We start from the raw sequence: 27,465 nt of genomic DNA, 5'->3' as shown, positions 1-27,465 counted from the left end.
TACATGTGCCATGCTGGTGTGCTGCACCCATTAACTCGTCATTTAACATTAGGTATATCTCCTAATGCTATCCCTCCCCCACCCCTCACCCCACAACAGTCCCCAGAGTGTGATGTTCCCCTTCCTGTGTCCATGTGTTCTCATTGTTCAATTCCCATCTATGAGTGAGAACATGCGGTGTTTGGTTTTTTGTCCTCGCAATAGTTTACTGAGAATGGTGATTTCCAATTTCATCCATGTCCCTACAAACGACATGAACTCATCATTTTTTATGGCTGCATAGTATTCCATGGTGTATATGTGCCACATTTTCTTAATCCAGTCTATCATTGTTGGACATTTGGCTTGGTTCCAAGTCTTTGCTATTGTGAATAGTGCTGCAATAAATATATGTGTGCATGTGTCTTTGTAGCAGCATGATTTATAGTCCTTTGGGTATATACCCAGTAATGGGATGGCTGGGTGAAATGGTATTTCTAGTTCTAGATCCCTGAGGAATCGCCACACTGACTTCCACAATGGTTGAACTAGTTTACAGTCCCACCAACAGTGTAAAAGTGTTTCTATTTCTCCACATCCTCTCCAGCACCTGTTGTTTCCTGACTTTTTAATGATCGCCATTCTAACTGGTGTGAGAATGGCATTGTGGTTTTGATTTGCATTTCTCTGATGGCCAGTGATGGTGAGCATTTTTTCATGTGTCTTTTGGCTGCATAAATGTCTTCTTTTGAGAAGTGTCTGTTCATATACTTTGCCCACTTTTCGATGGGGTTGTTTGTTTTTTTCTTGTAAATTTCTTTAAGTTCATTGTAGATTCTGGATATTAGCCCTTTGTCAGATGAGTAGGTTGCAAAAATTTTCTCCCATTCTGTAGGTTGCCTGTTCACTCTGATGGTAGTTTCTTTTGCTGTGCAGAAGCTCTTTAGTTTAATTAGATCCCATTTGTCAATTTTGGCTTTTGCCATTGCTTTTGGTGTTCTAGACATGAAGTCCTTGCCCATGCCTATGTCCTGAATGGTAATGCCTAGGTTTTCTTCTAGGGCTTTTATGGTTTTAGGTCTAACGTTTAAGTCTTTAATCCATCTTGAATTAATTTTTGTATAAGGTGTAAGGAAGGGATCCAGTTTCAGCTTTCTACACATGGCTAGCCAGTTTTCCCAGCACCATTTATTAAATAGGGAATCCTTTCCCCATTGCTTGTTTTTCTCAGGTTTGTGAAAGATCAGATTGTTGCAGATATGTGGCATTATTTCTGAGAAGTCTGTTCTGTTCCATTGGTCTATATCTCTGTTTTGGTACAAGTACCATGCTGTTTTGGTTACCGTAGCCTTGTAGTATAGTTTGAAGTCAGGTAGCGTGATGCCTCCAGCTTTGTTATTTTGGCTTAGGATTGACTTGGCGATGTGGGCTCTTTTTTGGTTCCATATGAACTTGAAAGTACTTTTTTCCAAATCTGTGAAGAAAGTCATTGGTAGCTTGATGGGGATGGCATTGAATCTATAAATTACCTTGGGCAGTATGGCCATTTTCACGATATTGATTCTTCCTACCCATGAGCATGGAATGTTCTTCCATTTGTTTGTATCCTCTTTTATTTCTTTGAGCAGTGGTTTGTAGTTCTCCTTGAAGAGGTCCTTCACGTCCCTTCTAAGTTGGATTCCTAAGTATTTTATTTTATTTGAAGCAATTGTGAATGGGAGTTCACTCATGATTTGGTTCTCTGTGTGTCTGTTATTGGTGTATAAGAATGCTTGTGATTTTTGCACATTGATTTTGTATCCTGAGACTTTGCTGAAGTTGCTTATAAGCTTAAGGAGAGTTTGGGCTGAGACTATGGGGTTCTCTAGATATACAATCATGTCATCTGCAACCAGGGACAATTTGACTTCCTCTTTTCCTAATTGAATACCCTTTATTTCCTTCTCCTGCCTAATTGCCCTGGCCAGAACTTCCAACTCTATGTTGAATAGGAGTGGTGAGAGAGGGCATCCCTGTCTTGTGCCAGTTTTCAAAGGGAATGCTTCCAGTTTTTTTCCATTCAGTATGATATTGGTTGTGGGTTTGTCATAGATAGCTCTTATTATTTTGAGATATGGCCCATCAATACCTAATTTATTGAGACTTTTTAGCATGAAGGGTTGTTGAATTTTGTCAAAGGCCTTTTCTGCATCTATTGAGATAATCATGTGGTTTTTGTCTTTGGTTCTATTTATATGCTGGATTACATTTATTGATTTGCGTATATTGAACCAGCCTTGCATCCCAGGGATGAAGCCCACTTGATCATGGTGGATAAGCTTTTTGATGTGCTGCTGGATTCCGTTTGCCAGTATTTTATTGAGGATTTTTGCATCAATGTTCATCAAGGATATTGGTCTAAAATTGTCTTTTTTGGTTGTGTCTCTGCCCGGCTTTGGTATCAGGATGATGCTGGCCTCCTAAAATGAGTTAGGGAGGATTCCCTTTTTTCCTATTGATTGGAATGGTTTCAGAAGGAATGGTACCAGATCCTCCTTGTACCTCTGGTAGAATTCGGCTGTGAATCCATCTGGTCCTGGACTCTTTTTGGTTGGTAAGCTATTGATGATTGCCTCAATTTCAGATCCTGTTATTGGTCTATTCAGAGATTCAACTTCTTCCTGGTTTAATCTTGGGAGAGTGTATGTGTCGAGGAATTTATCCATTTCTTCTAGATTTTCTAGTTTATTTGAGTAGAGGTGTTTGTAGTATTCTCTGATGGTAGTTTGTATTTCTGTGGGATCGGTGGTGATATCCCCTTTATCATTTTTTATTGCGTCTATTTGATTCTTCTCTCTTTTTTTATTAGTCTTCCTAGCGGTCTATCAATTTTGTTGATCCTTTCAAAAAACCAGCTCATGGATTCATTAATTTTTTGAAGGGTTTTTTGTGTCTCTATTTCCTTCAGTTCTGCTCTGATTTTAGTTATTTCTTGCCTTCTGCTAGCTTTTGAATGTGTTTGCTCTTGCTTTTCTAGTTCTTTTAATTGTGATGTTAGGGTGTCAATTTTGGATCTTTCCTGCTTTCTCTTGTGGGCATTTAGTGCAATAAATTTCCCTCTACACACTGCTTTGAATGTGTCCCAGAGATTCTGGTGTGTTGTGTCTTTGTTCTCGTTAGTTTGAAAGAGCATCTTTATTTCTGCCTTCATTTCGTTATGTACCCAGTAGTCATTCAGGAGCAGGTTGTTCAGTTTCCATGTACTTGAGCAGTTTTGAGTGAGTTTCTTAATCCTGAGTTCTAGTTTGATTGCACTGTGGTCTGAGAGACAGTTTGTTATGATTTCTGTTCTTTTACATTTGCTGAGGAGAGCTTTACTTCCAACTATGTGGTCAATTTTGGAATAGGTGTGGTGTGGTGCTGAAAAAAATGTATATTCTGTTGATTTGAGGTGGAGAGTTCTGTAGATGTCTATTAGGTCCGCTTGGTGCAGAGCTGAGTTCAATTCCTGGGTATCCTTGTTAACTTTCTGTCTTGTTGATCTGTCTAATGTTGACAGTAGGGTGTTAAAGTCTCCCATTATTATTGTGTGGGAGTCTAAGTCTCTTTGTAGGTCATTTTGCTATTTGCGTTTGGCTCTCAGTGTGTTCTCCCCACTTACTCTTGATGAAATGTTATGTACTGAGTAATTCATTGAATAATTTCTGCACTGCACCTAAACCATTTACATCCTTAGGCACATCACACATACACATACAGTTTCATCTCTAAAATCATGAATTGAGGCATGCCACTCTGAAAATGCTTCCTTTACATACCTATGTTGCTTAGCCTCATTGGATCTTCCCCCACATTTATCACCTCTAAATTTAAAAATCCATGAGGCCCTCCAGCCTTAAATCCTTCTCCATTTCAGTTTAGAGGTAATGGTATATTATTTCAAACAGTATCCTAAAGATATCTTTAACTTTCTTTACCTACTGTCCTCAGGCGATATCCACTGACAAAAATTCCAAACCCTGGATAAGCCCTTCTCTTCCCTCTCCTATACCTGTGTTCAAATTGATGAGTGCAGTTAAGCACATCACACAATTGGAGAAAAGTTCTGTAATAAATCCACTGATATGAATTTTTTCCTGGTCCTCAACATTGGCTGGCAATTAACAGGACTAGGTTTTTAAAATTAATTTACGTGTCAACTATCCAAAAGTTGAATAATTTCTCACCAAGTCAAGCCTCTAAAAATTAACCTCTCTCTTTCTGTGTGTATGTGTGTGCATGTGTGTGTGTGTGTACTCATGCATGTAGCAGAGAAACAGAATTATTTATACTTTATTTTTTATTCTTAAAATTAGTCATCAAAAGGTGGCTTATTTCAGTTGCAAGCAAACTCATCGATGGAGACAGACTCTGTGTTTCTCAGATAGATACTGCCAGCTAGTAATTCTGCTTAAAATGGGCTCAGAATAACATGTCTGAAATATTGAATACGTGTTTACAAATAAATAGCAACAGGACTTCTTTCTGAAGTCTATATATCACTTAAAATGAAGAAAAAGTTTTTAAAGGTCCAAGCATGATAATAGTTTATCCTATTTCATTATTGGTATTTAATTCTTACATTTTAATAAATAATTTCTTCCAGTCAGATACATTTGTTTACCTAGTTTATATTTTAAGGATGCAATTAGACATAAACATCTAATTTATTTATCTTGTAAACTCAAAATTCCCTCATTAGTACAATGTCAGAATTTATCTATACTATGAAAAAAAAATGGAATGAAAATCCGTGTTAGAATCATTATATCAGGAAACAATGAGTCAAGTTAAGTTCCATTTTATATTTAGTAGAGTCTTCTAGATGATATTTTAACACTAAGCCCTGGCCATGTTATAAAATAGTAATTGACTGTGTTATATGAGAGCCAAAAACATTCTCCTATTTTTTGGAAAATAATAGAAATCAGAGGTTGGATATAATTTCTAAAATAAGATGTAAAGTAATGACAGACTTGCAGCCAACAAACTTTAATCAATTATATAATCATTAAAAAGAAGACTCAATAGTTAGTTGTATTATTTACCTGCACCATTGCCTTAAAGAAGTCACTTCAACTCTGAGCCTCAGACATTCATTAAAATGGTGATAATGATACCACTTTATAAAATTATTATAAGAATTAAATTAGTTAATATATATGACTGCATCCCTTTTGTAAAGCCTAAAGCTCTGCAGAACACTGAGTTTTATTATTACCACACAAAAATAATTTAAATAAAATAAATATTTTCTGTATGTGAACATATAAAGGTATGTGTATATAACTTGTTGATTCATAACAGAAAAATCATTGGTGTTAGTATGATTCTGGGAATTGTATTTTTTCAGACAATAAATTCCAATTTTCTCAGGAAACCGAAGTTGACAGAAGAAAATATATGTCAAAAGCTTCTATTTGGGGGCCTAATTGAAATATTTGTTTTTTTGGAACCCAAACAATTATGGGTCTATATCAATTTGGAGAATTATAAAAAGAAATGATACAAGGCAAATTAACCCCCAGGTTATATCTAGCTATTTCCAAATAATACAATCTCAAGTAACGTTTCCTATTATTTTTGATATTGGAGTGGAAGTAAGGAACCACAGCTTGTGCTTTCCCCAGAATCTGTTAACAGGAATCAATTTCTTTCAACAGGCTTTAACGATCTACTCAACCAGAAAAATATCATAAATAAAATTTACGTTGTTATGTTTTCTGGCAATAAAAGAGAGCTAAGAAATTACTATTTATCTCATTGCTATATAGATAATATTAGATAGTACATGTGAAAACCTATGAAAACTACAGAACAATTATTGAAAGCCAAAATAAATAGAAAGTTACATGAAAATAAGGTACATAGAAAATAAAACAATATATCAAGATAAATTAAGGATTACAAAACTTTAGTGGACATTATAATTTTCTTAAAAAAAATTTTTGCTTTACTCAAAAAGACAATGATTCAGTAGATCAAAGGTACAGTGCAGAAGGTTGGCTAAGGTGTGTTTCTTTCTCTAGCACCTCAAATGATTCCAGTGAAATTGGTTCCTGGACCCTGGATAATGTTTAGAAATAACACTCTGGATCATAAATTTGTTAACTATTAACTCTTAAAAGAGTCATAACTTAACTCTTCCTTATCTCTCTGGTATGTGCAAACAAGCACACACACACATACATATATAATGTAGATATGTTTTTCCTTCAATTTTATATGTACATCTTTTCTCTATGTATCAAGTTAATGGTATAGAATAAAATAACTAAATGACACATAGCACAAAGTATTATGCAAGTAAGATTTTTATTTTCTCTTATAATTTTATTATATCAATAATTGTTAAATATATAGCTCTGATTGCATGTAATGTAATAATGACCACGATTGTAAATAACTTCTTTAGAAAATAACAACATATGGCCGGGCACCGTGGCTCATGCCTGTAATCCCAGCACTTTGGGAGGCCGAGGCAGGTGGATCATGAGGTCAGGAGATCAAGACTATCATGGCTAACACGATGGAACCCCGTCTCTACTAAAAATACAAAAAATTAGTGGGGCGTGGTGGCGGGCACCTGTAGTCCCAGCTACTTGGGAGGCTGAGGCAGGAGAACGGTGTGAACCCGGGGGCAGAGTCTGCAGTGAGCCGAGATCACACCACTGCACTCCAGCCTGAGTGACAGTGCAAGACTCCGTCTCAGAAAAAAAAAAAAAACAACATATGATGAGGTAGTATTTTAATATGACATTTTTTACAATAAAATCATCTATCATCAATATAGTCAACATTTTATCAAGTGCAAAATAAATTTTCAGAATATTTAATTTCACTTATTGCAAACATTTATGGATATAATTACATATATTTATAAAAATATAACAATTAAATATAGACTTTATTATCTCTTTATTATTTGTTAAGCACCTTTAACATAATTAGTACTTACAAGAAACAACTAATACTACTAATTTTTATATTTTCACCACCTACTATGTATGAACCAGAACTTATATTTCTTTTTAATCACCATTTTGAGGCAAATTTACATGCATTTAAATTCACCAAGTTTAAGGAAACAATTATATGTGTTTTGACAAATGTGTATTATCATGTAATCATCATCACAATCAAGATATAGAGCATTTCCATCAGCCATAAAAATATGTATCATGCCTCTTGTAAAATTATTTTCCCATAATCTGGTTTAGCAACTGTCAATCTGAAATTGGTCACTATAGCTTTGCCTCCTCTAGAATTCCATATGAATAGAATCATCCTTAGCAAACAAATGCAGACACAGAAAACCAAATACCCCAGGTTCTTACTTATAAGTGGGAGCTAAATGATGAGAACATATGGACACATAGAGGGGAGCAACAGACACTGGGGCCTACTTGGGGATGGAGGTTGGGAGAAGGAGATCAGAAAAAATAACTATTTACTACTAGGCTTAGTACCTGGGTGATGAAATAATATGTACAACAAACCCCTGTGACACGAGCTTACCTATATAACAAACCTGCACATGTATCCCAACCTAAAATAAAGTAAAATAAAATAAAAATACAATAGAAAAAAGCTTAAAGAAAAAAAAAGAATTCCACATAAATAGAATCATACAGTCCATAGGTGACTATGCCTGGCTTCTTTCACTTATACTGCTTCTGAGATTCATCTATGTTGTGGCATGCATTAGTAGTTTGTTCTTGAGTATTATTCCTTTGTATGGGCATCCCTATATTCCTTTATAAATTTACATGTTAATTGACATTCACTTGTTGATTGGCATCATCCATTCACTTGTTTATTGGTTGCCAGTTTTAATTTGTTATAAATTTAATTTGCTATAATTACTGAAGTACAGTTCTTTGTAAGAATTTTTCTTTTTTTCCCTTTATGGAAATACTTAGAGAATTACTAGTCTTGGCATAGATATATGTCTAACCGTTCTGTTCAGCTGAACCCTCAGCTGCAGTTGACGCAAAAGTGGCTGCAGGGTAGTTCCCACAAGGGACTACACCAAAGTATCCAGAGATGGAGCCAGTTAGGATTCCAAAGAAAGAAGCACTAAATGCTATGATAATCAATTCAACGTATGTATTAGGGGAAATTACATGCAGAGGGCTACAGCATACTCACAACACACTGCAAGAAAGGTGTCCTACCCAGATATATCCATCGCAAGGGTAATGGATGAGAGTTTATATGAGGGTTTAAATAATTTGGCTCAGGGCTGGGGCTAGTTTTTACATGCAAAATCCTAACAATTATCAGTGCCTGAGAATGTTCAATAACTTCAGCTTGGTTTCAAGAGTGCAAGAAATAAACATTTAAAAATTGCATCAAGTCCAAATTGTCAATTTTTCTCTTATCGTTAATGCTTATTGTATTGTACATAAGAAATTATTCCCTAGCTTAATATTTTTCTGATACTAATTTACATTCTATTTTGATTTGATTTTTTTATTTGTGGAAACGACAAGGTTTATATATTCTTTATTCAACTGTTTCATCACAAATTGTGGAAAAAACTATACATTTTTTTCCAGTGAATTGCCTGGGAATTACTATTGCTTAAAATCAATTGACCATATATGTGTTCAGTTTCTTTCTTGATTTTCTATTCACTTTTGATCAATATGTACATCTTAAATGGATAAACTTGATTATAGTATTTTTAACATTTTTATTTTTATAATTTTGTGGGTAAATAGTAAATGTATATATATGTGAAGTGTGTGAGATGTTTTGATAATTACAAGAAATACAAAATAAGCACATCATGAATAATGGGGTAACCATTTCCTGAAGCATTTAACCTTTAGGTTACAAGCAATCCAATTACGTTCTTTAAGTTATTTCAAAATATACAATTAAGTTATTATTGACTATAGTCACCTTATTGAGCTATCAATAGTAGGTGTTATTCATTCTTTCTATTTTTTGTACCTATTAACCATTTCCACCACTACCTCCACCTCATTACCCCTTTCACCCTCTGCTGTCCTTCTACTCTCTCTGTTTATTAATTCAATTGTTTTGATTTTTGGATCCCACTACTAAATGAGAACATGTAGTATTTGTCTTTCTGTGCCTGGCTTATTAAGCTCAGCATGGTGATCTCCAGTTCCATTCATGTAGTTGTGAATAATTTGATCTCATCCATTTTCGTGGCTGAATAGTACTCCATTGTGTATATGTACCACATTTTCTTTATCTATTAATCTTTTGATGGACACTTGGGTTGCTTTCAAATCACAGCTATTATTAACAGTGCTGCAACAAACATAGGAGTGCAGATATCTCATTGATGTACTGATTTCCTTCCTTTTGGGTGTATACCCAGCAGTGGGATTGCAGCATCATATGGTTGCTCTATTGTGAGTTTTCTGAGAAACTTCCAAACTGTTCTTCACAGTGGTTGTGCTCATTTTTATTCCCACCAACAGTGTACATGGGTTCCCTTTTCTCCACATCCTAGCCAGCATTTGTTATTGACTGTCTTTTGGATATAAACCATTTTAACTGGGGTGAGATCATATCTCATTTTAGTTTTGATCAGCATTTCTCTGATTATCAATGATGTTTAGCACCTTTCATATGGCTTTTTGCCATTTGTATGTCTTCTTTTGAGAAATGTCTATGCAAACATTTTGCCCATTTTCGATAGGATTATTGGATTTTTTCCTGTAGAGTTGTTTGAGCTCCCTATATATTCTGGTTATTAATCCCTTGTCAGATGGGTAGTTTGCAAATATTTTCTCTCATTCTTTAGGTTGTCTCTTCACTTTGTTGTTTCCTGTCCTGCTCAGAAGCTTTTTAACTTGATGTGATCCCATTTGTTCATTATTGTGTTGGCTGCTTGTGCTTGTGGGGTATTGTTCAAGAAATCTTTTCCCAGACCAATGTCCTGGAGATTTCCCCCAAAGTAGTTTGAGGAAACTCTCTTGCAGTTTGAGGTCTTAGGTTTAAGTCTTTAACTCGTTTATGCCGAGGTTGAAATTTTCTGAATTTGGCCATGAAATTCATATATATTTCCTAGAAAAATTCAAGGGACAAGAATTTGAAGAGAAAAAAATATTATGTTCCATTGTTGAGTTATGTGGTGTTCCAAAAATGGAACGCTAGGCAAAATCACTGCTACCTTGTACATAACATATAATTTTTTTTTGTCTCATGACACCTGCTACTCAGTGTGATATTCAACAGAACACTTCAAATGTAAAGCAACATTACATTTTTCACATCGAAAAGTGGTGTTCTTATGACATTCAGCACATCGCGTTTGCTTTCCCTGTTTGACTATCATGTGATTTATGCCATCATAATGTGAGTCAATGTTATGCTTCTGAGAAGGTCTTCCTTTTTGGCCAGGTTCTAGAGGATGACCATGGGTCTGCAGATAATGACATACCACACGTCAACGACACTCCAGAAAATCCACTGGCTTCTCATCATGTTTTATGCAATTACCAAGCATTTTGTAAGACCAATTTGAAACAGAACAAGAGAGCTCGAATACCAGTTCTTTCCATGGATTGCTGCCTGATACTTATCGAAGTTTTTATCAGCTCTGTCTATGCCTCCCATGAACTAGTTATACACTTTGTTCATGTTTGGCTGCAGAACTTGGGTCTTCTTTTTCTGTTTCTAGGAATAGTGACTGACAAGACACAGGTGATCGATACCAGCACCAGATGAGGCAAAAGTGACAACACTGTTATCATTCCATCTGCAGGCAATATTGCCTTTGCCATCAATTCGATAATCAAATGTGCCTCTTTCTTTTTTCTTTAGCACTATATCCTATTCTAGTGGAGCTTTGTCAATGCTATCATTTCTCACTGTACCTGTTGCCTGATGTCCCATTGAACTGACCTTATCAAGAAGTGCAATACTGGTAAAAAAGTTATCGAATATAAAATGGTATTGTCCAGGGTGTGCCTCCATAAGTGCCTCTCTAAACTGAAGGGTGAATGATGCACCGACACCGTATTCCTCATGTTTAGTATTTGGTTTTTACCCTGATATGGCTAAAACCAGCAAATGTAGCCCAGACATGTGGCACCACACCAAAACTTACAGCCAAATTGAATGGGCTTTCCCCCAATAAATTGTTCACACCTGTGACGACCAAAATAAGGAAACGTGGATTCGTCAAAGCTGAAATATGTTTCATTTGGAACAAATTTCATACATCTCTCATTGAGTTTGCTTATGAGAGGTGGTAACTTGGAAAACTTGTCCATTGGATCCAAATTTGCATTGTCAGCAACATCCAAATTAGAAAATATAGTTTCAAAGCGGTCACATCTCATGGCAGCACTCACCAGTACATTATGCGCATCTGTTCTTTGTTTACAAAACATATGCCTTCTAGGAGCTGAGACATAGGCACTCAGAAAAATAATTCCCAGAAAACATTTGAATTTGGAGCTAGTCAAGCCAAGATGTACACCCTTACTTCCAGCATATAAGTTGGAGAACTTGACAATGAATTCAAAGAACTTTTCATCAAGAAAAAGTTCAAGAAGTTCTGTGGGAGTTCTCATTTTGCTAAAGAAACCTTTTGGTGGTTCTGTCTAGGGGTTGTGTGTTAGATCAGCGTTTTGCCATTTGAAAACAACTTTTGTCACTTTCCTCCTCCTCGATGGTGGAGGTTGCTGCACAGTGGAGGTAGATGGAACTTCGCCAGGAGAGTCATCATTATGTGCATATGAGGGATCATCTGAGTCAGATTCAGCATCTGAGCCATCTTGAATAAGTTATGCAGTTGCAAACGACAAAGAACCTGGCAGATTATTTATTATTACACCTTCTTCATCTCCTGAGTCCTCATCAGAAACAGGTGTTGTAGCATTTTCAGGTGGTTGTATCACTCTAGCACTTGCTTCTATGATGTCATCTGTCTCTAAAAGGTCAGTTCTTTCATGTAAACTTAGAGTTTGAGACATCTTGGGACTAAAACGGAAAAACAAAGTATTATTAGTCCCAGTGGTAGTCATTTTGCCTAGTGTTCCAAAAGTGGAACATGCAAAATCTCAAACCCATAACTAATGCAACAATAATAATTTCGGTATTTTCTTTTTACAGCACAATAGTATAACTAGTAGAGAAGTAATAAAAAATACTATATAAGAGGTAATGCAGTAAAGTTATACGTACCTGTCTTTGGATACTTCCTCAAAAATGTTTCCGAAAACTCACATCACTTTTTGTCAAGCTCCCAGCATGCCAGTATCTTCAGCAGTGACTAACTCTGTGCACCATGTGATAACATGTACCCTCAGGAGGCAGACATATGTGAAAAATCAGACTTTGGCGATGATCTTGAGCAGTAGGATATAAATCACTCCCACATGCTTAGTGTTCCAATAATGGAACAATAGGCATAAATGTTAACCTATTTTGATTTGATTTTGGTATATGGCTAGAGACAGGGGTCTAGTTTCATTCTTCTGCATATGGATATCCAGTTATCTCAGCATTTATTGAAGAAACTGTCTTTTTCTCCATGTATGTTCTTGGCACCTTTATCAAAAATGAGTTCATTGTATTAGTCAGGGTTCTCTTAGAGGAACGGAACTAATAAGATACACACACACACACACACACACACACATATGAGTTTATTAAGTATTAACTTACACCATCACAGGGTTCCACAATAGGCTGTCTGCAAGCGGAGGAGCAAGGAGAGTCACTCCAAGTTACAAAACTGAAGAACTTGGAGTCCAATGTCCGAGGGCAGGAAGCATCCAGCACTGGAGAAAGATGAAGACGGGGAGGCTAGGCCCATCTCTCCTTTTCAGGTTTTTCTGTCGGCTTTATATTTGTTGGAAGCTGATTAGATTGTGCCCACCAGATTAAGGGTGGATGGATCTGCCTTCCCCAAACCACTGACTCAAATATTAATCTATTTTGGCAACACCCACACAGACACACCCAGGATTAAAACTTGGTATCCCTCAATCCAATCAAGTTGACACTCAGTATTAACTATCACACTGAAGGTCTGTAGATTTGTTTCTGGGTTCTCTATTCTGTTCCATTGGTCTATATCTCTGTTTTTATGCCAGTATCATGCTTTTTTGGTTACTATAGCTCTGTTGTATAATTTGAAGTCAGGTAATGTGATTCCTCCAGTTTTGTTCTTTTCACTTAGGATAGCTTTGGCTATTCTGAGTCTTTTGTGATTCCATATAAATTTTAGACTAGTTTGTTTTTTCTCTCTGAAGAATGTCATTGGTGTTTTGGTAAGGATTGCCTTGAATCTATAGATTGCTTGGGTAGTATGGACATCTTAACAATCCATGAACATGGAACAGTTTTTTCATTTTTTTTGGTGTCCTCTTCAATTTTTTCCATCAGTGTTTCGTAGTTTTCATTCTAGATCTTTCACTTCTTTGGTTAATTTGTAGGTATTTAATTTTATGTGTGGCTATTGTATGTGACACTACTTTTTAAATTTATTTTTCACATTGTTCACTGTTGCCATATAGAAATGCTTCTGAATTTTGTATTCTCAAATGTTACTGATTTGTTTATCAATTCTAATAGTTTTTTGGTGGAGTCTTTAGGTTTTCTCAAGTACAAGATCATGTCATCTGCAAACAAGGATAGTTTAATTTCTTCCTTTCCAATTTGGATACCCTTTCTTTCTTTCTCTTGTCTGATTGCTCTAGCTAGGAGTTCCAGTAATATGTTCAATAACAATGGTGACAGGGCATCCCTGTTATGTTCCAGATCTTAGATAAAAGGTTTTCAGTTCTCCCCCTTTTATTATGATACTAGGTAGGTGTCTGTCATGTATGGCTTTTATTATGCTGAGCTATGTTCCTTTTATACACAGTTTGTGGGAGTTTTTGTTATATAAGGATGTTGAATTTTGTCAAATAATTTTCATCATCAATTGAAATAACCATATGGTTTTATCCTTTATTCTGTTGATGTGATGTATTACATATATAGATTTGAGTGTATGGACCTGTTCTTGCACCACAGGGATAAATACCATTTGGTCATGATAAATTATCTTTCTAAAGTACTGCTGAATTTTGTTTGCTAGTATTGTATTGAGAATTTTTTGCATCAACATTTATCAGAGATATTGGCCTGTAGTGTTGTTCTTTATTTTTTTAATGTATCTTTGTCTGGTTTTTGTATCAGGGTAATACTGGCCCTGTAAAATTAGTTTGGAAGTATTTCCCTCTCTTCTCTTTTTGGAATAGTTTGAGTAAGATTAGTGTTAGTTCTTCTTTAAATGTTTGATAGAATTCAGCAGTGAAGCTACCAGGTCCCAGGCTTTCCATTACTGGAAGATTATTATGGCTTCAACATAATTACTTGTTTTTGTTCTGCTCAGGTTTTTTATTTCTTCCTGGTTCAATCTTGGTAGGTGGCATGTATCTAGGAGTTCATTTTTTCTAAGTTTTAGAATTTGTTGGAAGATGGTTGCGCACAGTAACCACTAATAATTCTTTGAATTTCTACAGTATCAGTTGTAATGTCTCATTTTTTTCATTTCTGATTTATTTTTTATTATACTTTAAGTTTTAGGGTACATGTGCACAACGTGCAGGTTAGTTACATATGTATACATGTGCCATGTTGGTGTGCTGCACCCATTAACTCGTCGTTTAACATTAGGTATATCTCCTAATGCTATCCCTCCCCCCTCCCCCCACCCCACAACAGGCCCCAGTGTGTGATGTTCCCCTTCCTGTGTCCATGTGTTCTCATTGTTTAATTCCCTCCTATGAGTGAGAACATGCGGTGTTTGGTTTTTTGTCCTTGCGATAGTTTGCTGAGAATGATGGTTTATTTAGTTAGATCTTCTCTATTTTTTTGTCTGGCTAAACTTTGTCAATTTTAAGTTTTCAAAAAAAACAACTTTTTGTTTCATTGATCTTTTATATTATTTTCTTTATTTCAATTTTATTTATTTCTTCTCTGGTCTTTACTATTGCTTTTCTTCTGCTAATTTTGGGGTTCACTTGCTCTTGCTTCTCTAATTCTTTAAGATACTCATCAGATTTTTTATTTGAAGTCTTTGCTCTTATTTTAGATGGCACTTACAGCTATAAACTCCCTTCTTTGTGCTGCTTTTGCTGTATCCCATAAGTTTTGGTATGTTTTATTTATACTATTAATGTTTGTTTCAAGAATTTTTTCAATTTTTTTCTTAATTTCTTTCTTGACCCACTGATTATTCAAGAGCATATTGTTTGATTTCCATGTATTTGTATTGTTTCCAAAATTTCTCTTGTTATTAATTTCTACTCTTATTCTTTGTAGTCAGAGAAGATGCTTGATACTATTTCAATTTTTTAATGTTTTAAGACTTGCTTTTTGGCCTAACATATGGTCTATCCTTGAGAATGATTCATGTGCTGAAGAAAAGAATATGTATTCCTTGGCTTTTATATAAAATATTCTGTAAATATCTATTAGCTCTATTAAGTCGATAGTGCAGATTAAGTCTGATGTTTCTTTGTTCATTTTCTGTCTGAATGATCTGCCCAATGCTGAATGTGGGGTGTTGAAGTCTCCAGCTTTTATTGTATCGGGATGTATCTCTGTCTTCAGTACTAACAATATTTCTTTATATATCTAGGTACTCCAGTGTTGGGTGAATATATATTTAAAATTGTTATATCCTCTGACTGAATTGACCCTTTTATCATTGCATAGTGATCCTGTGTCTTCTTATGGTTTTTGTCTTGAAATCTATTTTGTCTGATACAAGTATTGCAACTCCTGCTCTTTTTGGTTTCCATTGGCATGGAATACCTTTTTCCATTCCTCTGTTTTCAGTCTATGTGTGCCTTTATAGGTGAAGTGTGTTTCTTATAGACAACAGACCAATAGAACTTGTTTTTTCATGCATTCAGCCTGTCTACGTCTTTTAACTGGACAGTTTAGTCAATTTACACTTAATGTAATTTTTGATAAGTAAGGAATTACTCTTGCCATTTTGTTGCCTGTTTTCTGGTTGTTTTCTGGTCTTCTCGTTTCTTTCCTTCCTCACTTCCTCTAGTGAAGGTGATTTTCTCTGGTAATATGATTTAATTTCTTGTTTTTATTTTTTGTGTATTCATTACATGTTTTTTGGTTTGAGGTTACCAGGAGGCTTGTAGACACCATCTCATAACCCATTCTTTTTTATTATTATTATCATACTTTAAGTTTTAGGGTACCTACCTGTGCACAACGTGCAGGTTTGTTACATACGTATACATGTGCCATGCTGGTGTGCTGCATCCATTAACTCGTCATTTAGCACTAGGTATATCTCCTAATGCTATCCCTCCCCCCACCCCACAAGAGTCCCTGGTGTGTGATGTGTCCATGTGTTATCATTGTTCAATTCCCACCTATGAGTGAGAACATGCGGTGTTTGGTTTTTTGTCCTTGTGATAGTTTGCTGTGAATGATGATTTCCAGCTTCATCCATGTCCCTACAAAGGACATGAACTCATCCTTTTTATGGCTGCATAGTATTCCATAGTGTATATGTGCCACATTTTCTTAATCCAGTCTATCAATCATTGTTGGACATTTGGGTTGGTTCCCAGTCTTTGCTATTGTGAATAGTGCTGCAATAAACCCATTCTTTTTAACTCAATAACAACTAAGCACTATTTGCATAAACAAACAAGTAAAAAGGAAACTAATAAAAACTTTACACCTTAATTTTATCCCATGCTTTCTAACTCTTATTGTTTCTATTTATATCGTATTGCATTGACTATGTCTTTAACATTGTAGCTATTATTTTTTATTGGTTCATTGTTTAGTCTTTCTACTTAGAACAAGAGTAGTTTACACACCACAGTTACAGGGTTATAATATTCTATGTTTTTCTGTGTCCTTGTTATTACCAGTGAGTTTTGTACAGTCAGGTGATTATTCATTGCTCATTAATGTATTTTTTTCTTTCTGATTGAAGTACTACGATTAGCATTTCTTGTAGGATGGGTCTGGTGTTGATGAAATCCCTCAACTTTTGTTTGTTTTGGAAAGTCCTTATTTCTCATTTATGTTTGAAGGGTATTCTCACTAGATATACTATACTAAGGTAAAAGTGTTTTCAGTGCTTTAAATATAATCATGACACTCTCTCCTGGACTGTAAGGTTTCCACTGTAAAGTCTGCTTCTACACATATTGGAACACCATTTTATGTTATTTGTTTCTTTTCTCTTGCTGCTTTTATGATCCTTTCTTTATCCTTGATTTCTGGGAATTTGATTATTAAATGTCTTGAGGTAGTCTTTTTTGTGTTTGTCCGTTTGGTGTTCTAAAGCTTTCTTGTACTTGGATATTGATATCTTTTTCTAGGTTTGGAAAGTTCTCTGTTATTATCCTTTTGAATAAACTTTCTACCCATCTTCCTCGACCTCCTCTTTAAGGCCAATAACACTTAGAGTTGACCTTTTGAGGCTATTTCCTAGGTCCTGTAGGCATGCTTCATTGTTTCTTTTTTTTCCGTCTTCTCTGACTGTTTATTTTCAAATAGCCTTGCATGAAGCTCACTAATTCTTTATTTTGCTTGATCCATTCTACTACTAAAGGACCTTGCATGAAGCTCACTAATTCTTTCCTTTGCTTGATCCATTCTACTACTAAAGGACTTTGAAGCATTCTTCATAATGCCAATTGCATTTTTCAGCTCCAGAATTTCTGCTTAATTCTTTTCAATTATTTCAATCTCTTTGTTAAATGTATCTAATAGAATTATGAATTCCTTCTCTCTGTTAACTTGAATTTCTTTGAGTTTCCTCAGTACAGCTATTTTGAATTCTCTTCCATAAAGGATATAGATCTCTGTTTTTCCCGATTGGTTCTTAGTGCCTTATTTAGTTTAGTTTATATAGTGAGGTCATGTTTTTCAGTATGATGTTGACGCTAATAGATGTTCTTCAGTGCTGGGTCAATGAAAGGTTAGGTATTTATTGTAATCTTCACTGTCTGAGCATATTTGTAGCCAGTGGAAAGGCTTTCCAGATATTTGAAAAACTTGGATGTGATCTAAGCTGTATCTGCTTTAGGGGACACCCCAAGCCCAGTTACACTGTGGTTCTTGCAGACTTGTAGAAGTACTGCCTCGATAATCTTGGACAAGACCCCAGATAATTATCTGGATTATCAGGCAGAGACTCTTATTCTCTTTCTTTACTTTCTCCAAACACACAGAGTCTTTCTCTCTCATTTTCTCTCTCTCTCTCTCTGTTCTAAGCCACCTAAAGCTGGGGATGGAGTGACAGAAACCCTTTCTGTGGTCACCATCACTATGACTGTGCTGGGTGAGACCTGAAGGCGTATGTCCTTCTCTTCAGGGCACTGAGGTTTCCCAAGCCCCTGGGGGGGTCCAGAAGTGCTGCCTGGGAGTCAGGGACCACAGTCAAAAACCTTAGAAGTCTACCTGGTGTTCCATTGTGCTGCAGTTGAGCTGGCACTCAAACCACAAGATACTTTCTACTCGTCTCTCCTCTTTCCAAAGGCAGAAGAACCTCACTTCATACCCACCACCAACCCTGGCCACAAGGAGTACTGCCAGACTACGTCTGATGTTCCCTTAAGACCCAAGGTCTCTTAAGTCAGCTTGCCATGAATGCTGCCTAACCTGGGACTCACCTTTCAAGGCAGTGGGCTCCCCTCTTGCCCAGGGTAGGTTCAGAAATGCCAACCAAGAGTCAAGTCCTGGAATTGGGGATCCGAGGAGCTTGATTGGTGCTCTATCTCTCTGTGGCTATGCTAGTACCTGAAGCCATCAAGCCTCAGAGGCTCACCCAAGGCCCTCAATGTAGTACCTGGGTGTCACTGCTGGCTATTCAGGGCTCAAGGGCTCTTTAGTTAGCAGGTGATGCATGCTGCCAGAATTGGATCTTTTCCTTCAAGTAAGCGGGTTCCCTTCTGACCCAGGGTGTGTCTAGAAATCTTGTCTGGAAGCTAGAGCTGGAATGGAGGCCTCATGACTCTGACTGGTGCCCTATCCTGCTGTGGCTGAGCTGTTATCCAAGATAAAATACAAAGTCCTCCCCAGTCTTTCCCCTGCTCCCTTCAAGTGGAAGCATGGGGTCTTATTATATTTTTTTGGTCAGCAAACTATGCAGCCTGGGGTTAGGAGAGGGCTGATGCCAGCACTTGGCTGCCCCAGCTGGTGTTTCAGTGTGTCGTGTGCACCCCTAGTCCACTGTCTCTAAGCCTAGTTCAGCACCAGGAGTTGTGGTCCTTATGCCCTAGACTGTCTTTCAAGTTTACTTGGAGACGCAGAATCCTGTAGCTATCCGTCGCAAGGTTTGCATGCATTCAAGTTTGGACTGCTGGGATCATCAATTCTCTTCTCTTTAGGGCTGGTTTAAATGATCCTTCCATCTGTGAGCCAGCATCAGCTGAATTGGTCTGGTTTTCCTTTCTGCTCTAACGGGACAGTACTGAGTTCATTGCCTCACAATAGCTGTGTTTTCCTTCCCCCAGCACCCAGAGATGCTCTGGGCACCACACCACCAGGGATGGAGGTGGGTGGGGGGGGGTGTGGCATCAGCGATTCAGAACTTTTTCTTTTTTCTTTTTTCAATCTCTTCAGTGCCTCCTTCCACAATATGAAGTTAAAACCAGGTACTATGAGTGCTCACCTGATTTTTGGGTGTTACGAAGGCTTTTTGTTTGTTTTTGTTTGTTTGTTTTGTTTTCTGTGTAGTTGTCGAATTGGTGTCCTTGCTGGGGGGACTATCCATGGAGCTTTCTGTTTCACTGTCTTGCTCTATAGTAGATTTTGCTCCTCTATAGTGGATTTTTAGTAAGTCTTAAAGCCAGGTTTTTTCAGCCCTCCAATTTGGCCCTTAAATTCCCACAATTAGGAATTTGCTTTTAAAATTGCTTTTAAATTTCCATGACTGGTCTATAAATTAAATGCAATTAATTAGTTAATTTAATTCAATCTTCTTCATAAACATAGTGTATCTATCCACTTAGTTATCATATCTCTCAGCAATATTTTTACAGTTTTAATTATATAAGAAGTGTACAAGTTTTGTTATATTTATCACTAAGTATTTCATATTTTATGCTACTACTAATGCTCTGGTTTATTAAATTCCAATTTCTGATTTTGTATTGCCAGTATGGGAAATGCAGTTAGGTTTTTTTTTTTTTTCCTTTTTTTGACCTTGTCTCCTACAACTCTGCTAAACTAATTGATTAGTTCTTGAATCTTTTTTGTTAACTCTTTCGTATTTTCTATATAGGTAATTTGTCATCAAAAAATTTTTAATTTTTTCATTCTAGTGTGTACACATATATTTATTCTTATTATTTTCTTGTATTGTCTAGCTCTTACAGTACAGTGTTTAATAGAAGTAGTTGGTAAAGACATCTTTGTCTTGTTTCTTTTAGGAGGAACGCATTCATTCTTTCACCACAAGTTTATCTGTAGACTTTGCGAATGCTCTTGTCAAATTAAGACAGATCACTCCTATTCCTAGTATACTGAGATATTTTGCCATCTTTTTTCTACAGATAATTTAAAAATTTTTTCTTAATCTCTGGATTCCCAATTTGGTTTTGTTATTCTGTGTTAGTTCTAGTTCTCTGATAATCAAATGCTTTTTCCTTATCTCTGGATTTATTTTTTGTTCTGTTAATGTAGGACCTTACACTGATTTTTTCAATGTTAAGGTAACTTTGTTTTCTGTGATATACCTCACTTGGTCATGATATATTAGCTTTTATGTATTCCTAAAAGTTTCTTAGAAATCTTTGTGTTTATGCTCCAAGGATTTTAGATTATATTTTTTATCATATATGTCTATGGTTTATTGCTAGGTAATGCTGGACTGTTTGTTAGGATATATTTAGAAAATTGCCCTTCTTTTATCTTGAGGAGAGTTTTAATAGAATCAGTATTATTTACTGAATAAATTGTGTAGAAGGAGGCTAACATTCAGCACAGTTCTGAGAATGTTGATCAGATAAATATGGAGTTCTTGAGGAAAGGTTTTCAGTGGAATAGTTCCACCTGAGTCAGAAATGGATAGGCACTGGAACTCCAGCCATGTTCCACCATTGGCTGAAAGCAGCCTGGGGGTGTGGAGGCTGGAGGCTACCAGCCAACTCTAGGCCCCCAATCCCAGCAAATTCTCATGTAGGATATCTGAGCTGCATACCTCCATGGTGCTACATATACTTTGGCATAGTTTACTTATGTTTATTTTCCTTGGTTCTCATTTTGATTTTTAGAAATTTCAGATTTTTTTTGCCTCTCCACAACATCCCCCCTTTTTGGGACTCCAATACATGTACGTTAGAATGTTCGGTATTGTTTTAACAGGCCACTGTCTCACAGATTCCTAATGCCCCATTTATCTGTCTTTTTCACTCCCTGTAATTTATTTATTTTGAAAACCTTTATGGTTATATCTTCAAGTTCAGTGATTTTCCTTTTTTTCAGTATCTAATCTACTTTTAATTTCATCCAGCATGTCTGTTTGTAGGTGGCGTGTGTGAACATGTCTGTGTGAACACAGATATTTGCTGCAATAAAGTGCAATGGAAATTTACATATACAAATATATAAAATTCCATTTCATAAATACAAAAAAACACATACATACACATATGTACGTATGTACATGAGTGTGTGTATATATATATATGGAATGGACTCTATATTATATATGTTTATTATTTTAAATATATGTACATAATATATATGTAAAATATGTGATATATATATGTGTGTATATATATATGGAGATAGATCATTATGTTAAGTGAAATAAGCCAAACAAACACGTAAAGACAAATGTTGCACGTTCTTACTTATCTGCAGTTTCTAAAAATCAAAACAATTGAACCCAAGGACATAGAGAGTAGAAAGATGGTTACCAGAGGCTAGGAAGGGTAGTTGGGGGCTGGGGTAGAGGTGGGAATATCAAAATGTATATTAAATAATTATTTTTAATTGAAATAATTTTTAGTAAAAATCTAAATTAAAAATTCTTTAATTTTGAAGCTACTTATACTACTAGTCAGCCTTTAATTTCAAATAAGAGAGATTTTACAGTGATTTATGACTATCATCCTGGTTTTAATTTATGTCTTGGTACTTGAAATAAGGTATTATTTAATTTTGATGCCCTAACAATAACTGATAAAGCCAGAGGACACAGATGCATTTCCTGGAAAACACAATATTCAACAATTGAGGTGGGCTTGTCAGGTCACATGTTTTGAATATTTCATCATTATGCTAGTAAACATAAAACTAAACATTTATTCCTGGAATAAAAGCTTTATTCTTGTTAGAGGCTGCTGTGACACCATTGCTTCCCTGGGTTTTTAATGTCTACACAGTGGAGGTGTGTTAATTGAATCTTTCTTGTTGTTTGTGTAAATGATATATAAAGGAGAGAAAGAACTGTCTTCTTCCCATACATAAGAGCATTCGAGCATTCCCTAAGTAGTTATTAATTTTTTTACTTAATCGTTATGTATTTCTTGGCTTCATAGTCTCAAATACCAATATTTTAATGTCTGTTTTACCTATAAATGAAATCTAAGTCTTATGTGACAATAATGACTAAGTCTTATGTGACAATAATGAAATACAATATGTGCCATTACATTCACCAATCAAAATAACAATGTACAACTTTGATATTTTAGACTAAAATTAATACAGATAAGATTTTTGATATTTTAGACTAAAATTAATACAGATAAGATTTTTGATATTTTAGACTAAAATTAATACAGATAAGATTTGAAACTAAATTACCCAAAAGAGGAATAAAATTCTGATGCCATAGGATCTTAAATTATATGCATAGAATATAATCAAAAGAAGCCTGAACAATATATATACCTAATGGACCTAATGAATCTGTATTTATTCTGGATTTTTTGTAATATGCTATTATTTTCATATATATAAATTAAGTCCATATATAATTCTGATTTTTATTATAAATTCACAGATTATGTCTTGGCATAGTTAATATTTCATATTTGTAATTGACAAGTTAAAATGATGATGTGATGATGATTGTGATGGCTATATCAAAAAGAATAACACCTCTCATTTATTAAGTGATCACTGTGACCTAGACCTTTAGTTTTACACTTAAGTTTTCTGTTATTTAAGTCAAGCTTTGCATGTCTCAAAAATATTCTGCATTAAAAGTACCTATACAATGTTTAGTTTAATACCAGCGTCTAGATCCCTCTAATCAAATATTTTGCTCCATTGTATGGGAACTGACTATAGTTATTTATTAAAATGTTTTCTCCTTAAGAAGTAGCTTTAATATATGCAAAATGTAACAAACTTTTACTTTAAACTGTGCTGCTTCCAAATATTATTTTATTAGAGATATCATTTTTGGCAATATTTGTGGTTTTAATGTAGTGAATGTGATAATATACAGAAAACCTGGTCCTCTGTAGTTATATTATCTAGAGTTGTTTTGTTTGAATTTTATATACAATATTAATAAAACCACAGCTGGAATATGAAAAAAGTAATATTAACATGCTTAAAAATATAAAGATGTTGAGATTTAATTTGTGCATGCATTAAAAATTAGAAATGTGAGAAGTAAACCACAAAAAAAGAGGGTAGTCAAAATATAAGCTATCAAAAACAAAGAGTTATGAAACATTTAGAAGAAATACAATTATTTGTACATTTTATATTAAAGATTCATATCAGGAGGAAAATCAAGCCCCATTCAAATAGTGAGAGATGAATTCCTGTATTTCTTTTAACATTTTCAATTTGCTTTGAAATATAGACACACAAACTTTAAGTTTACAGAACAAATTTAAAACTCACTCATAAGTAAAATAAAAGAAAAATGATCATGCATTCTGCATGATACACTTTTCAAAGGCTGAAACAAGAAACTAGTGATCACTCTGCAGGGAACAGCTACTGAATTTCATAATTCTCTGATGACATCATTATCAAATAATGTGCAATTAACCAGGAAGCACAATAATAACAAGTTATTTTGCAACCATTAATCAAAGTAAAATTTAATTTTACATAAATGTCTCTTTCAAGATAGCATAATGAAATGAACATTAGTTGCTAAAATAACACAAAGCTATCTCCCAAGCACGTATTATTTCAAACCTGTTACTCAAGTTATCCTCATCCTCATTAATAAACACTGACTTGCAATTTTATATAGCATCTATAATACAAATTTTTAAAAAATAAACCAACACCAGTGTCTGTCTAATGTTATTTGCATATTATAAATTTTGATGTTTCTTCCTGATATTATCTTCCAAGCAAGATGACATTGTAAATACAGGGCTCTAATGATGTCCCTTTCAATTTTTAATTAAAATATTCAATCAAATGGAAAAATTGTGCAGTTTTTCTAAATATATGGAATTGAAGCTCACAAGAGGTTGCACAGGAAAAACAGAGTCTACAGTCATTAGCATATTAATAGAATTGAGAACAAGGAAGTGGATAAATGAAAAGATATGAATTGTTTCAGAGATGTCAAGCAAGATAAGTGTCTACTGGATTTTGCAACAATAATATTACAGATGACATTGCAAACACAGTAAAGGGGTAAGTGCAAAAGAGAAAGAAGGAGTGTTAGAGTGCAGTATTTTGGCTGTAAAGGAAAAGAGAGCTTATGCAGTAGCAGGAATAAGATGGGGGATCAGTGGAATAAATTTATTTTTAGCTTTTTGAGGACAAGGAAATCTTGAACATGTTTGAATGCTGAGGAGAAAGTTGAAGCAAAACAAAAGCAGAGAAACTTTTGATGGAAATCCCTGAATAAACATAAAGAGGAGGTAAAAATTGGGGGTATGAATACAGAAATTGCCATTAGAAAGGAGGAAGGACAAAATAGTATGACTACTTTTGGGCTAGAGAACATAACCTCAAAATATTTATTAAAATATTTGGAAGTACCAGGAAAATTAGTAGAAATCTGATAGTAGAATACTGTAAAATATTTCTATCAGTCCTGAAGCAATCAAATAGATGAAATAAATTAAATACCAAGCAAATCTGAAAACAGAATAAATAAATGCTGCCTAAGGAAAAATAACTGCATTCTCTCCTTTAACCCTTCTGTTCAAAGCATCATAGTGTTTTGTTAATCTCTGATTGCTCTGTTTTCTAAAAAGCAGAAAGGGATAATGAACCCTCTTGATTTAGCCTCTCACTGGATGGTCTCATCTATTCTCATGGCTTTAAATACTATCTACATGACTATAGTCTGAAAATTTTGTATTCAACTCCAACTTTTTTCTGAGCTTAATTAAGACTTCATATACAATTTTTGTCTCAGGACTTAGATATCTCATTTTTACATAGTTTCGATGAAGTATTATCTTTCCCACATATCCTTTTTCTCCACCAACCTTTTTTTTTCATTAACATCTCCACATTCTATCCAGGTACATAAGTCAGAAACCTGGAAGACATCTTTTGTCAATTCCCGCACTCCTTCCATATTTACCCTATCAATCACTTAATACCCATGCCCATGATTGTACTTTAAATATAAAGTTGACCCTTGAACAACATGAGTTTGAACTGCACAGGTCCACTTACACAGAGTTTTTTCAACAATTATCTTAATTATTTGGATATTTGCAACAATATGAAAAAATTCACAGATGAATCATACAGCTTATGAATATAGAAAAAATTAAAAGTTAGTTATTTCAGTAATGCATAAAATACCTGTAGATACTAGTCTATTTTATCATTTAATACCATAAAATATGCAAAAATCTATTATAAAATTAAAATTTATCAAAACTTATCCACACAAACACAGACACTACAAGAAACCATTCACAGTCCAAAGAAATGTAAACAAATATAAAGATGCAGTAGTAAATCATAGTATATAAAATTAATTGTAGTACATACTGTACTACTATAATAATTTTATAGCCTTTTCCTGTTGCTATTACGGCGCACATGAGTGTTACATGTTCTTAAAATGTGTTGTGATGCTAATCATCTCCTTGTGAGCACTTTATCTGTCCAGTAAATTGTGTTGTTTTGAAGTAAAAAGGAGTATCTTGTGGTTCTTGAGTATTTTTCATTATGTTTAATGCAAAACTGCTGGAAGTGCTCAAAAGAAGCAGAAGAAAGTCATAATGCTACATTTTTTGTTGAATAAATTGCTTGATATATACTATAGATTGAGGCTTTCTGCAGCAATTGTCCACCATTTCAAGATAAGTGAATAAATGCATTCATTCAGTTTATCTGTAATTTACTCAGTGTAAGGACTATTACAAGAAAAAAAAATTGAAGCCATCACTGCAGCGATGCCAGCAGGCACAAAAACCTTACACCTAGTGCTTTTATTTATTTTATCTCATATTGAAAATACAGCTTTTATGTGGGTGCAGGAGTGCTATAAAGACATACCTATAGGCTCTAATGTGACTCTGGAAAAAAGTGAAGTTATTACTTGACAACTCAAAGTAAAAGGAAGGTGAAGGATCTAAAGCTGGAGAATTTAATGCCAGCAAGGGATGGTTTGATAATTTTAGAAAGAGGTTTAACTTAAAAAATGCCATGATAATAGAAGAAATAGCTTTTGCTAATCAAAAAGCAGCAGATAAGTTCCCAGACACCATTCAAAAAATTATTGAGGAGAAAGGATATCTGCCTAAACAGGTTTTTTTCCCTTGGGTTTTTCTTTTTCTTTTTCTTTTTTTTTTTGTAATGAAGAGGAAAGCACCTTATTCTGAGGGGGAAAAATGCCATAAAGGACATGTATTAGTAAAGACGATAAAGGGGCACCATGATTTAAGTCAGGAAGGGATAGGCTAGCCCTACTGTTTTGTGAAAATGCAATTGGGTTATGATGAGAACTGCCCTTATCTATAAAGCTGCTAACCTCTTAACCTTGAAAGAAAAAGATAAGCACCAGCTACCAGTCTTTTGTTTATACAGCAAGAGGCCTGAACAATGAGAAAAGAACCCTTTTCCTTGATTGGTCCTGTTGATGCTTTGTCCCTGAAATCAGGAAGTATCTTGCCAGTAAGAGACTACTTTTAAAAGTTCTTTCAATTTTGGACAATGCCTCTGGCCAGTCTGAACCCCATGAGTTCAACAGCAAGGCATCACAGTAGTCTACTTGTCCCCAAACACAATGTCTATATTTCAGCCTCCAGATGAGGAGGGTCATAGAATCATTACACATGGTATTCTAAGAGAATAATTGGAAATTCAATGAAAGGAAACTCCAGTAGAGGGAAAATCATGAAAACATTAATCTGGAAGGATTAAACCATGGAAGATTCCATCATTGTTATAGAAAAATCCAGCAAAGCCATCCAGCCTGAAACGGTAAATTTCTGCTGGAGAAAACTGTGTCCAAATGTTGTACTTGTCTTCACAGAATTAACAACAACACTAATCAAGGAAAGAGATTGTGGATATGGCAAGAAA

At 35.0% G+C, this 27,465-nt stretch overlaps 1 pseudogene; it reads right to left on the bottom strand.

Annotated features, from left to right (window-relative positions):
• Nucleotides 1–10,195: 10,195 nt before the first annotated feature.
• On the bottom strand, nucleotides 10,196–11,966 carry LOC100968988 (piggyBac transposable element-derived protein 3-like; annotated as a pseudogene).
• Between the last annotated feature and the right edge of the window lie 15,499 nt (nucleotides 11,967–27,465).

Source organism: Pan paniscus, chromosome 10 (assembly GCF_029289425.2).
Source record: "Pan paniscus chromosome 10, NHGRI_mPanPan1-v2.0_pri, whole genome shotgun sequence".
NCBI classification, from domain to species: Eukaryota; Metazoa; Chordata; class Mammalia; order Primates; family Hominidae; genus Pan; species Pan paniscus.
Note: the sequence above shows the minus strand (reverse complement) of the source record. Positions and strands in the feature narration are given on the sequence as shown.